The sequence below is a fragment of the Ambystoma mexicanum genome, chromosome 10, assembly GCF_040938575.1.
Source record: "Ambystoma mexicanum isolate Mex_15411 chromosome 10, UKY_AmexF1_1, whole genome shotgun sequence".
Lineage (NCBI taxonomy): Eukaryota > Metazoa > Chordata > Amphibia > Caudata > Ambystomatidae > Ambystoma > Ambystoma mexicanum.
In genome coordinates this window covers 809967926-809980033 of record NC_090932.1, presented here as the reverse complement: position 1 = coordinate 809980033, position 12108 = coordinate 809967926, and the positions used below count along the sequence as shown (strand labels likewise).

At 42.9% G+C, this 12108-nt stretch overlaps 1 protein-coding gene across 1 annotated transcript in view; it reads right to left on the bottom strand.

Annotated features, from left to right (window-relative positions):
- LOC138491775 (complement C1q and tumor necrosis factor-related protein 9-like) overlaps positions 1–6421 on the bottom strand; it is a 148528-nt gene extending 142107 nt beyond the window's left edge. Inside the window, exon 1 of the mRNA XM_069618479.1 lies at positions 6097–6421. The gene's annotated coding sequence lies outside the window, so the exon portion shown is untranslated. The remainder of the gene's footprint in view (positions 1–6096) is intronic.
- Between the last annotated feature and the right edge of the window lie 5687 nt (positions 6422–12108).

Sequence of the window (12108 nt, the reverse complement as noted above, 5' to 3'; positions counted from 1 at the left end):
CCCACCACCAATACCTCAGTTTTCTACCATTCACCATAAGCCAATTAGTTCCCCATGGCTTCCAGGCAGGCCCCATAATGAGAGGCAGTCTCCTCTGATGAAAGATCCAGACGCACAATGATTTGAGTATCATCGACGTAGGAATAACAAAGGAAGCTGGCTGGGAGGAGATGAGCTTAGCCAAAGGCTGAATGTATATATTAAACAAAATGAGTGAAATGGCGGAACCCTGGGCAACACCACAAGTGAGAGGAACAGGGATGGACTGAAACGGGGGAATAGAAAGGGACTGAGTCTGGTCAGATAAAGAATAGCCGAACCATGCCCACACAGTTCCAGCGATACCTGCTTGCGCAAGGCGATCCACCAGGACAAGATAGTTAACCATGTCAAAGGCAGCAGAGAGGTTCAGTAAAACAAGAGCTCCCATGCCGCCCTGGTCCTGGAGATGTAAAAGATCATCCACTACGACAAGAACCATTCCCTCAGCCCTGTACCCAGGCCAAAAGCCAGATTGAGAGACATCAAAGAAGGAAGAACTCTCCAGAAATAGACTAAAACAGGGGACCCAGGGATTCAAGAGGTTTAGCCAAAAACGGGAAATGAGAGATGGGGTGTAAATAAGCTTATATAGAGGGGTCCAAAGTGAGTTTTTTCAAGAGAGGAATACCCAACGTGTGTTTAAGACTAGCCAGAATGGTGCCCATGTTAAAAAAATTATTAATAGCTAGGGTAACGAGAGGCACTAGAGGGCATTATACCCTTCATCACATGAAGAGGAATTGCATCGCTCGGAGAGGCAGACCTAAGCTTTGCTGTGTCTGTCATAATATCTCGAACAGAGAAAACTGGAAAAGAAGACCACAGGCTACCAGACTGCTCGGTCTGAGCAAGAGAAATAGTCTGTTACACCTGCATACCAGAAGGGCAGATTTGTTTACGGATTATGTCAATTTTTCCCAGAAAATAATGTGCAAAGGAATCACACATAGCCTGAGAAGGGGCAGCAGCCTCAGAGGGGATGGAAGAGAGGGAACGTACAATACTGTACAGCTCTTTGGGCCGGTTAACAGAGCCTTCAATTTGGGTGGAGAATGGGCGCATTTGGCTACACGGACAGCCTTAGAATAAATGGAGGAGGCCAAGCGCAGCAGCGGCTTATCCTGGGGGCCATAGGTGGATCAGCACTTACACTGCGCTTGCCTCCTTTTAAGGCAAAGTGCCCAGAGAGAGTGATTGAACCAAGATTCCGAACGACGAGCTCTAGATTTAGAGCATGTAAGAGAGGCCAGGCATTCAGCCGAGGCAAACAAGCCCAAGAGACACAGTCCAGATCTAATAAAGATGCTATATCATATCATATCAAAGGGTAAACATCACAATGAGCAAATAAAGAGGTAGCCATTTCAGCAGGGGGAACAGCACACCACCTGTGGTGGGCTACAGAGGGAATGTTAGGCCTGATAGCAGGCAAAGAAAATTCCAAACAAAAGGAATATGAAAGTGGTCAGACCAGGTCACAGGGCAGGGGGCGAAAGTGGTAGTGCATAGTTCGGACGTACAGATAAAATCTAAGGTATTGCCCAGTTTATGTGTCAGATTCATCACCAATTGAGGAAGGGCAAAATCAAGCATTGCAGAGATCAGACCATTATCAGGGGCATTATGAGGATCAGTAGGCCTAAGATTAAATTCACCCAGAACCCGGAGGTTGGAAAAACAAAGCTGGAGTTCAGAGACCAGCTCAACAAATAGTTTAGAGAACTTGGGGTCAGAGCTGGGCGGGGACGGTAAACCAGCAGAATATGGACGGAGACAGCAGGGGAGAGGGCAAGCCGAACCAGAATGGCTTCCATTCTAATAGTATGCTCCAATGCCAGAAGAGTATCTGTAAGCTTAAATCCAAATAAAATAGCAACTCCTCCTCCAGGGTGCACGGATGGCCGATCCAAACTGAGTATATTGAACCCTGGTGGAAGAAGCTGGACCACTGTAGCCCCCAACCATGTTTCTATTACACACAGGATATCCAGAACATGCTCACAGAGGAGCTCATAACACTCAAGGAAATGAGCGGTCAGAGAGCGGGCATTAATTAGCCCACACTTAAGGTGGGAGTAAGTAGAGCTAGAGGCACGAGGCAAAGAAATTTCACCTGACACAATACCAACTAACCTATAATCAGATGGAACAGAAGATTGTACAGCAGGGTGGTATGGACCTGTAACCAGGTTTCAGTAATCACCAACATGTCAAGCTGGGTTTTGCAAAGCCTGTCACATAGTTCAACATTGTGTTTGACCATGGAAAGAGTGTTCAGGAGCCTACATCTAATGGCACCACCAATAGCACTAGAACGTATGACAGCAGAGTTGGCATCTGTACCTATCATTTTAAGTCCAAAAGAAACATTATCACAAACCGTTGAATCAAAATTGATATTCATGCTTCCTGTTACAGATATGTCACCCTCACCAGCACTAATAACAAGGTTAGTCATGTTTGGCAGGGCACCAATGCAAGTTTGGACAACAAAATCCCCCTCCCCTGTCAGACGCAACAGCATCATTTGTTTTGAAATGAGCGTGTCAGCCACTTCTCAACATGGTGCAATAACTGACAAAGGCTTGATGTCATCCAGACCCTTGTCACGAGGAATAATATCTCTGTTGTTTAGAGTGTACGAACTTTGCAGTTTCAGTAGTGGCATAACCCTTCAATCTGTCCCTTACCTCTGTGATTATAGCAAGTGGTTTGGCTGGGCTTACAAACGAAAGTTTACCAAGACCGTAAAGAAACCAGGAAGAATCACCTGGCGACAAGCCGGCGCGCCCAGACAAAAACCGGCTCATGTGCGGGCGCTCACACACATGGTTGGGAATTAGAAGCAGCACCAAGCACTCTAGAAGTTGTAATTCCTACAGTGTAATAAATAGCCAAATGCAGATGCAATCAACAAACAGTCAAACTTCCTAGTGAAAAAGGTTCAAATGTGTTCAGCAAACAGAGCGCATCACAACAAACTCAAATCTAGCAAATAAATAACTCAGACATTCTTATATACTGGCAAAAATCAACTCCTATGCGCCGGCGCTCCTGTCCCTTGTTAGGAATTAAAAGCAGAGCAAAACGCTCTAGGAGTTATAGTTCCCACGGCGGAGTATGATGCTGAGTCACATCTCACCGGAAATCCAAATTATTAATTTTGTTCCCATTCATCAAAGAACTAAGTCTGAATTCTTAGTTTACCTTGCAAATACTAGCATAGGCCGAAATCCATCCTTGACATATTCCCAAAACACACATCAAACCGAAAATAGAGATCAGCAAACAAAAGATGATTACTTCCATCTAAAGTCTGCCGCACAAGGATAGACGGTCATGCCTTCTCAGTTCTGGCCAGCAATCGCTGGAACATCCTTCGGTGCAGACCTGTGATTTAGACAATCATCTAGTCTTCAGGGGCCAGATTATCTAACATATGCCAATGACACACATCTATACCTCAAGATTAACCCTATCAAGGACTTTCACAGGCTCTTAAATTGCCAGTCCCTAAACCTTTCAAAATTGTGAGCCCTGCAGAGTGATTTCCTTTTCAGGATATGATCTTCAAAAAAGCTGCACTCATGGTTTTACTGGGTACAGTGTTGCTTACCCTATAATAGTGAGCATTGATAAATTGCACACTACAGACATATGTTCCTTTGATCTCTAGTGACGAAAGAATTTATCACAAATATATTATGAAATATGAGCACATCCAGCCCTGAAGATGGATGAATGTAATCCGAAACGCGTTGGCACCAAACATCACCTAGGAGTGCTTTTTTATGTTGAAAACTCCAAAAAGTTATTACCAATGATGTAATTGTGATAAAACTTTATACATTCTTTTGATTGACCTGGTTTGGTTTACCCGAGCATCTCTACAGCTCAAATTGTATCATTGTTGTTTTTAAATCACTGTCTTGTGACAATCTTTACTGTCTATACACTGCACTGTAGAGTTAACAGTGCAATACAGAGAGACTTTTATATATAAACACTTGCGTTCTCTGTTTAACCTGTCTTGAGACATTTTGGTTGATTTCCACTCTTTACTCCAGCAGGCAGACAGAAATATTGAAAGATGATTACACTTTAATGACTATGAAATTATGATTAATTTATGAGCACATGTGCATAGTGCTCGCCACAAAATTACAACTTTACTGCCTCAACTATTAGGGATGACTGACTCAATGGAGTAACGGATCCCCCCCTTTTCAGTTGAGATATTTGACCTGGTATATTATCCCGTGAGGAGTGCAGCATTGGGTTCCTGGTCGCCAATGTCCAGGGTGTGTTCTGCACTTTTATAAATATACAGGTAGATATTTGCAAGTCAAGCTTAGAATAATGGCCTAATTTAACTCAGAGATAGCTTGCTTAGCAAAAGAAATACCCTTCTCAAAGATATTCAAAAATCACAGACACGTTTCCTACTGGTTACCACGTGCCTGATTATGTCGTTGTTCCACCTTTCCAATGTGCAATGGTTCACTGACACACTCCCATGATGAACTGGTCACTAGCTCAACCATTCACTTTGTTCGAGTTCACACTTATGGCAGAAATATGGTGCATTACCGCAGTGAAATACGCACCAGCGGAAATGCAGTGCAAGCATATTTTCTCATTTTCTCATTTAAGTGAGCATGCGCAAACGCAGTTCACGTTCATTCAAATGTCGTGTGTGCATACAGGAAGTACCGCATTACTCCCCGCTAACGCGCACAGCAAAAAATCTCTCAGCGAGGCTGCAAGACACACGTGTTGGGTGGCACTTAGATCCTGTACTTCCCCGTGGCCCGGAAGGCTTTTTTTTTCCACGTTCTACTCTGACATCATCAGAATCGGGTTTCATTTCGGGGAGGTGTTCTTTAGATACATGTTCAGTTCAAGAATGCGACCCTAAACAGCGAAAAAGGTTTTCCTACATTACATGAAGATGTACAAATCTGACCTCCCACTTAACCTGCGTTGGTACACCATGGCAACGAGAATGCACATTACAGGAAAGCTTAATTCGTAGGCATAATTCCATCCTCGTCCCGGGAGGATAGCTCAGTGGCAACGTGCTCACCTTGGAAGCAATACCACACGAAGCAACACAGGTTCGATCAGAAACCTCTGGGTATTTAAGCGTGTTATAAATATGCAACTAAGACAACAACACATTCTGTAACAGCGCCTCGATGCACCCGGGCTGTGTGAGCGCTTTAAAAATGCAAATATATTAAAATAAGTCATGCCATGTGGCAGGGCTACATGTGGGATGAATATCATGAATAGACATGGGATGCAGAAACCACTAAACACATGCATGACAAGTTCATCGATTAACGAATTGCATGGGTTAAGTCAGTATTAACGAAGACGGCACAGCATGATCACGTGCGCATAGGTGTAATGTATATTGCTCACAACAAGCACACGTGGCAAATGTATTGTTGTCAAATTATTTCTTCCTGCTGCGATTTATTTCCCCAGTGCTGTCGCACCTTCCTACACACATGCTGCCAATTTGATAATATCTGGTGCACATTTCCACGCCGATTGCTTCTTACAACCTAGATCACAACACGTGTACACTAGTACTGCAGCAGCTAAAGTGTGACACGTGCTTGCAAATGTGGTAACACCCCTGAAAGCCACGCCTTGTGTCGGCTGTTCCCCGGCACTTGCTCGGCCTCTTCTAGGCCCTCTGTGGCTCCACCGTCAGAAGGCTTGCTGTTGCCGATCTGTGTGTGAGCTGCAGCGTAGGCACCCGCACAGGCTGTTCATGTTATACTTACAGAGTGTAGATGCACAATTTGAGTGTCAGGTGTAACTCATAAATATTTAAATAGTCATAATTGTACCAGGGAAAAACAATTATAAGTTGGTGCTACTGTCCTTAAATAACCACTTTTATTAAAACGAGTAGATCAAACTAAATCTATCACTGTGGTGGAAACAGAACGCCTGGTATTACAGCGCTTGGAGGCGTAGGTGTTTCAGCGCTACGCAAGCAATTCTTCTTATTATCATCGCCGATAGGAAAACTCTTACCTGAAAAGCAAACCTCTTCTTCTTTTGTCCTGGTTCTGGAAACGCGGTCCCATGTTCAAGGTTTTAAATAGCGAAATAGTGACAATAGTGGCAATGCTCGGGTATAATGCACAATCGAGATATTTCCGCACGGCTGCGTCGTCGCAGCAAATCATAGCGTGTGTGAAGCTCACAGGGCGGTCCTGGTTCTTGCATCGCTGCCCGCCTATAATTGAACCTATTCACAGCTTCCTTAGAAGCCAGGGTTCCGAGCCATCATTATCCCCGATACGTGCTATTTACAGGAGAGATAATGGGCGGCCATTTTCTCCATATCCCCCAAAATGCTTTTCATTGTTCAGTCATGACGTTATCATGTCATTTTCCAGGAAGCTGCTAGAGCTTTATTAAACTAATTATTATCAAACCACTAAAGGAAATGCAGACGCTGTACAACATAATGACTTATTCCTAATAAACATCAAATGCACGAACTTGTAAGGTTACATAATAGTCGACACAAATATATAGCATTAGAATAAAATGAAATTTAATACTCGGGATTTGCATGACCCCCAGTGGGCATAATAAGATGCAGGTACATATTATATTTTATTATTTCTTGTTACCCCTTCTTAACCAAGCCCCCCTCCCCCCACAGCCTCTTCGGGAAACGGGAAACTGCAGTCTTTATAGAGATTGTGCCAAATGAGAATTTTACAGAAGCTGTAGATGCTTCGAGGGCATTTCTCATTGGGAGTGACCAGGCTCGGACTGGCCAATAGGGCAATAGGCCCATGGCCGAACCAAGAACACAAAATGCTGGCGTGGGCCCGTTTTTTCTGGTCAAAGTGGGTCACTTTATTTGGCCAATATGGGGCAGTTTGATGAGTTACTTCATTATGTGGCTAGTAGTTTTTACTGGTGTTGCTGAATAAATATTCTTTAAAATGCACAATTCGCATCACCTCTCATCAAAAAACTCCCTCTTGGGTGCTATTCAAACAGTGTCACAAAAGGAATGAATAGCAATTTGCAACGGTGGGTTCACTTTTTCATTGGTGCCCGAGACAATTTTATGGCCCAGTCCGACCCTGTGAGTGACCCCCTATACACGTGTTTGCAGTAAACAGTCAAACTAAGGACCTCTATGCAAAAATACGAGTTCCCAATATTCAATATGCCTGTGAACCTTTTCCTCAGTCAGTGGAGATGTGGCTGACATTGTGACGTATTCTAAAACGCCATCGCTGGTTTCTGGTATTTCAACCATTTGTTTTTACCCATTAGAAGGAGGTCGAAGTAAATTAGGTGGATTTGCAAGCAACCTGGATTTAAACGGCACATTGGAGTTTCAATGGACATAGAGGTCGGTATTACAGAGGAGTGAAAGATGCGCATGCAGCCCGGTGTACTTTTGGGTTAAATAACTCCCTAAGGTATGTTATAAGGATATTGCAAGACACCAAGGAGTTCAATGATCAAATAGAGGAACCAGTGGCTGGTGGTGAACTTTTTTAATTGGAGGGGTGTAAATACTTCCCACAAATATGCCAGAGTGACCGAGTGTAACACCGAACCAAACAAGGGGGATTCGGAAGGGGTATCCTCCTGAGAAAATGTGTTGATTAGTGTGTTAAAATATTGCTTTATGCAGCATACTTTCTGTGAAAAATTGGATGAAAAAATAGTCAGTTTGCAACTGTTTTTGAAGGGCAACTCAATCAAAAAATGCAAAAGATGCAAGTCACCAACAGTACACAGGAGCATATCCCAACGCATTCTAATGATGCCTTTGTCCACAATATATGGCAGTAGAAAAACATGTTCATGCCGACTGCACCTGTACATGTCCATAATGGCTACGCCAATGTATGTCAGTATTCCCATATGAGGACGTATGTATGTTTGCTTTGTGCATATTTCCAGTAATGATACTTTTAGAAAACATGCCCACCGTGGCTCTGCTAATATATGGCAGTAGCCCCATGTAAGAATATACTCCTGTTGGCTTTGCCTTTCAAAATGCCATATCACAATAAGAAAACATGTCCAAACTTGCTGCACAAAGTAGACCAATCTAGAAATATAATAGCACATAATGTATGCTTTTGATGCAAAGTAAACAAAAACCACCATGCCACAATAATCTATAATAAATAGCTAGACTGGCTGCACTAAAATGCCAGTCTAGCCACATAATAACTCTTATCATCCTTACTTTTTCATAGATGCCGAGAATAAAATACCATGCCACAGTTAAAAATAGATAGAATGGCATCACCAAAAATGCCAGTCTAGCCATGTAATAACACACATGTTTGGTTTATCATAGATGCCCTTTAAAAATGTCATGCAACAGGAAGAAATGGCTATGCTGGCTGCACCACAATACCAGTATAGTCACGTGATAACACTGCACGTGTGCTTGCTTTATCATAGATACCCAGTAAAAAACATGCCATGCCACAGTAAGACATGGCTAGACTGGCTGCATAATGTCTACATTATACCACTTACCATGATTGATTTATCACAGATTCCCAGTAAAAAATGTCATGCCACAGTAAGAAATGACTGCACTGGCTGCACCAAAATGCCATTGCAGCCACATAATAACACACATCATCCTTGTTTTATCAGTAGCAAGGGATACTATGGGATCTATGATAGACTGCCGAGTTAGCAAAGCACTCTCAGCCATGTATGATCCATTGGACATGCATGCTAGAGACCTAAACTGTCAAAGGAAAACCATGTTTATGGACATATATCTAATTGGATGTGTGTCTGTGCAATTCCTATTCAATGATGCCACAATGATTACCCCTCCATCTCCCAACCATTACTGCATAATACAACACATTCTTTAGTCCAGCTGGGATTGCTGCATCCTCGGTTATTGTTCACTTTTTCATCATTTCTGATGAAAATACTTTTTCTCACATTCAGTAAAAAATACAGGCATAGGGTGGTGTTTCACAGAGTATATCTATGGCCTTTATGTATTACACTTGATATGTATTCCCCTATTGATATTTCCATATGAGGTTCTGTTTGCTTCTTGTGTATATACATACTCGCAAAAAGTACCAGTACTCTAAACGGGTTCTCGAGACATTATAACACTCTCATCAATTTTTGTAGGTCGCTGTTCCAAGTCGCTTATCGCTTAATGTGCTTTGCACTCTGAAGTAAACTGCACTAAGAATCAGCTTGTGTGGCTGACCTACATACCTCTGAGCAGAGGTGGATGTGAGGCGAGAGTTGGCATGCTGCAGCATACCGGGATCTTTAGTGCACTACCCCCACCTATCGTTGTGCGCTCTCCTCACCTGTCGCCTCACTCTCGTGCAATGCTGTGTGTTGCGATGCCTTGTGGTGTAAATATCTCTGAAACAGTGTGTCCTAGTGCCTAGAAACGTGGTTTTAACCTTACAGGTGTGTTCCAGGAATCGAGATGCATAAAATGAGCTTTGTTCAGTCCTTCTATAACCACATTGATGTTTCACCGAGTTTGTACGTTGTGGTTCAAATATCTCAGAAACAGTGCATCCGAGGGCCTTGAAACGTATTTCTTTGGTCCCACATCGTGTTTTGTACCTGACATTGAGATGCTTAAAATTACCCTAGCATGGTTCTTCTATGACTGCATTGAAATATCGCCAATTTTGTGCATTGTACTGCAAATATCTTAGAAACCGTGCATCCTAAGGCCTTGAAAAGTGGTTGTTGGGGTCCCAAAGGGAACTCACGTTTTGTGCTTCACATCGAGACATTTGAAATGACGCTCACCTTGATGATTTGCCGCTTCAAGGGAACGGTGTCATGTGTGCAGGGACTCAAATCCAGGGAACTGGGTGGCGTGTCCACATGTAATGTAGCCAGTGACATCCAGAGGGTCCTCACAGGTTACTATGCAGCATTTGGTTCAGATTGGTGGAACGGTGTGGAATTGCATAAGGGACAAACAAACTAACAGATTTTCTGTTTTATATATACATAGATAGATTAACAAGAAACATGTGTTTTTGTATTAATTGTTTTATTTGCTACTGTAATGTGTAAGGTTATCTTGTTTAACTAATTCACATAAGAAATAAAAAAAATACTCTTTCTTTTCTTGGAATTCATGATCAAGCCCTTGGCGGGATTGAATCCAACCTGGCACCTCACCAATTCTCTGTCTACTGGAACAACATCACCTATGAACTCACTGCTCCAACGTTTGGTGTTGCAAAGGCTATGTTTTGGGTCCCCTCATCTTTACACTCTACACATCTGATCTTGAGGCACTAATCTCCTTATTTGGGTTCATGTACCAACACTTTGCAGATGACATCCAAATCATCTTCTCTCCTCTGATCACTCTATGAAATGTCCAACTGTCTCTCTGCCATTAAATATTGGATGACTTTTCAATCTCAGATGTTAAACTCTACCAAAACAAAGGTTCCCTTCTTCCCTGCCAAATACTCTCTTTCATCTCTTTCCTTGCCTATACAGTTCCCATCTGACACTCTCCCCTACAAACCTCAGCATCATCTATGACCCTTCTCAAACTTTCTCTACTTTCATTTCCGAAACTGCAATAGTGGCTCATCTCAACCTCCTAATAATTAGGAAAATTAGGTGCGTCCTTCCTTTTAACACTGCCAAGCATATCGTAACCACTCTTATCTTCTCTGAACTGAACTACTGCGCCAGAATCCTCTTTGGTCTCCAAAAATATGTTTGCTGTCCCCGCGACAAGATCATTAACTCCACTGCAAGGTCGCTCTATGAACTTCACCAACTCACACCTACTTCCTCATACCATCACCAGGCTGGATGGCTGATGATGCAAAACAGGGCCAGATTTAAAAGTCTTCTCCTGGTTCACATATCTATCCATGGTAAATCACCACTGTATCTATCCTCCTCTATCCAACTCTACAAGCCTTCTGGTAATCTCCTCTCTGCTTCCGTGACTACCCTTGTGGCACCCCCCTCCCAGTGCTTCCTCTCACTTCCACTCTTCCTCTCTTCTTGCTTCACTTGCATGGAATTCTCTTCTCCCACACATTTAATAAATAGTCCACGCTGATTTGTTCAAAACCAAATGAAAAGCCTACCTCCTTGCCTCTGAGTTACCCTCTTAACCTACCTCTCACCTGCCCTCTAGCTAAAATGTTTCCTATCTTCTAACCTGCCCCTGCCCCTCACTTTCTCTGCCTCCACTCTAGCAATCCATTTATCACGTTCACATCCATATCACAGCTAGCCGTACCACCTACCTGCACCTGAACCTCTCTAATGTTGATTGTTTTTAAACTATGTAAGTCCGACCATGTATCTGCTCTGGTGATTCTTCCATTTACTCCCCTCCATAACCTGGTCAGAATGCCACTCAAACTCACCCCCATTGTAAGAAGCTCACTGCTACACGTTAAATCTGATGTGTTATCAATTGTATGTTCTTTTGTGATCAAAAGAGCATTGTTCCTCCTTTATATAAATAAATACCCTGACCCCAGGATAAGATCCAACTTCTTGCAGGTGAGATTGAATTTGGTCCCCACAGGGGAGGTATTGGCAATAAGAAATCAAGAAGAATCTGCAATCAAACTATGCAAAATATGCTCCAACCCAAGACTCCAAACACTCCGTCATATTCTTATGGAGTGTGAAGGGACCTGGGCCCTGAGGTTAGCGAAATTAAGAAGATTCACGCATGAGGAGGAGGGTTTAATCTCAGACCATTTTTGGAAGAGATTGATTGCAGGGCACGAAGATCAGCTCACCGCAACAGTTGTCAATATTCTTGAAAATTTGAACCTGTTAAACTAGCGCAGATGAGAAATGCTCAGGTTAGGGCAAGTGGGAAAGAGGGGTAATTGACACTTATACTGAGGAAAATAGCTTCACGCAAATAGCGCTGATGCGCATTTAAAATATGGTCAATGACAAATGTATTTTTATGCCAATAGGAATGCAACCTTTGAATAGAGGAAAAGATGAACTTGCCCCAAGAAGGGCTTAAAGAAGTGGGGA